This window comes from Nerophis lumbriciformis, linkage group LG38, assembly GCF_033978685.3.
Source record: "Nerophis lumbriciformis linkage group LG38, RoL_Nlum_v2.1, whole genome shotgun sequence".
Classification (NCBI taxonomy): domain Eukaryota; kingdom Metazoa; phylum Chordata; class Actinopteri; order Syngnathiformes; family Syngnathidae; genus Nerophis; species Nerophis lumbriciformis.
This window is the reverse complement of record NC_084585.2, coordinates 20140066-20142736: the sequence shown is the minus strand read 5'-3', so window position 1 is coordinate 20142736 and position 2671 is coordinate 20140066.

The following is a 2671-nucleotide window of genomic DNA, read 5'->3' as shown; positions in this document are numbered from 1 at the left end:
AGTTACGTACGTGAGACTTTTTGAGACTTTTATTAGTAGGTTGCACAGTGAAGTACATATTCCGTACAATTGACCACTAAATGGTAACACCCGAATAAGTTTTTCAAGTTGTTTAAGTCGGGGTTCACTTAAATTGATTCATGATACAGATATATACTATCATATATACTATCATCATAATACAGTCATCACACAAGATAATCATCAGGGTGTATACATTGAATTATTTACGTGACATGCACATAGCGGCACGCACGTACGGGCAAGCGATCAAATGTTTGGAAGTGTACTCACGGTACCGTGTCTGCGTATCCAACTCAAAGTCCTCCTGGCTTTTTATTGGAATGTTCATCTCTCACGGGCCAATGTAATATTGATCACTGATCAGTGTCGTATGTGTGTGACCCGCTGTTGAACTTTTTTTTTTATGTATTCCACCTGGGTCAGGACTCCATCCTCCTCTGCTACAGCCAGCTCCACAGAGCACTGGATCTCACCCTGCCTCCTCCTCCTTTCCAGGCAGCTGTTTGCAGATCAGAGGTTAGTCACGCCCCTGACCATGTTTTATTGACGAATTGGAAATTCCCTCTTGCAACCACAAAAAAGTGGCATCAACAAGTGAGAACAAGATGTAGCAGACCTAAATGTCTCTTTGCTCAAACGGCATATCGGATTTATAGTGTGTAGATAGATCTTTGTGTTTTGTATATCCTGTTTCTGTTTTTAAGATATTTTGGTACATTTAATCATTGTTAATACACTGCCTGAAATGCCCTATAATAACCTAAAAAATATCCAACAGGTGAGTGATCAACCGCAATAATTATCCCGAGTTAATTAGAATTGCTATTGAAACAGTCATCTTAATCACGTTGTTGTGACGCACATCGTTAGACCAAAACAACGCCTAACAATTGACCCACATTACCTTGCCATGGCAAGGCCTCCAACACCATGTTCTCAGAGGGAAGTGGCCTCTAAATTGTGTCGCGGTGGTCATCAGCAGGTTGCAAAATACTTAAGTACAGGCCAAAAGTTTGGACACACCTTCTCTTTCAATGCGCTTTCTTTATTTTCATGACTATTTACATTGTAGATTGTCACTGAAGGCATCAAAACTATGAATGAACACATGTGGAGTTATGTACTTAACAAAAAAAGGTGAAATAACTGAAAACGTGTTTTATATTCTAGTTTATTCAAAACAGCCACCCTTTGCGCTGATTACTTTTTTTTGCACACTCTTGGCATTCTCTGGATGAGCTTCAAGAAATTGTTTTCACTTCAAAAGTGTGCTCGAAGCTCATCGAGAGAATGCCAAGAGTGTGCAAAGCAGTAATCAGAGCAAAGGGTGGCTATTTTGAAGAACCTAGAATATAAAAAATGTTTTCAGTTATTTCACCTTTTTTGTTAAGTACATAACTCCACACTCATAGTTTTGATGCCTTCAGTGACAATCTACAATGTAAATAGTCATGAAAATAAAAAAAATGCATTGAATGAGGAGAAGGTGTGTCCAAACTTTTGGCCTGTACTGTATATAGAGACTGGAAGAGTCCCAGAAAGGCATGCCTTAATGTGCAAATGTATTGGATGATAAATGGATGACACACACAAATGTTGCCATTCCCCTTCTTGTTAGACGACAGCAAGTCCTAAAACATTGAACAGTTGGCTATCAAATGTTTAAACAAGCTCAAATTAGGTTCATGCAGTGGTACCTTGGTTTTCGTTGGTGATCCGTTCTTAAAGGTCGAACCAAAATGTAATCTTATGAAAAATGTTCTTCATATGAAATTAATCTAATTCGTTTGACTTGTCCAGGGTGTACACTGCCTTCCGCCCGAATGCAGCTGAGATAGGCTCCAGCACCCCCCGCGACCCCAAAAGGGACAAGCGGTAGAAAATGGATGGATGGATAGTTTGTTCCAGACACACAACAATATTAACATAAAACATGTTTTTATAGAAAATTTTACTTGCAGAAAAAAATACAAAAGACATAAATTACAAATTAAATGACTCAATGAACATTTAATTAGCATCACTTTTACTTTTATTAAAGACTTGTGGCTAAAGAAGGCAACCTTTTTACTTTGCAACAAGTTTTTTTCTTGAAATCAGTCTTGTTTTTCCACCTTCTTTATGTGGGCACTCGCAACTTTGCGGTCACACTCGATGATTAAAAAAAAACAGAAACTGAGTCACCAACACATTGAATTCTTTGTTAGGGCACTCAATTACTCACGGAATAATAAGTGTGTTACACGATGTGTGATAACTGAGATGCTGTGCGAAAACCGGGACAAAATTGTTGAAAAAGGTTAACTGAAAACCATGAATTGATTTACGTAGACCCCGACTTAAACAAGTTGAAAAACTTATTCGGGTGTTACCATTTAGTGGTCAATTGTACGGAATATGTACTGTACTGTGCAATCTACTAATAAAAGTTTCAATCAATCAATCAAAGAGGTATACGAAAATCAAGCAGTACATCTTAGGTTTATTTTCACCCAAAACCCAACTTAGTGTATGTATCCTGTTACGTGGACTAAAATGTTACTCTTCTGCTTCAAATGTACTCGTTTGTTGCTGTAAACGTACTCATTGTGTCAAAACGATTACATAAGGTGTTGATTGTACATAATTGACAATGCGAGGCAGCAGG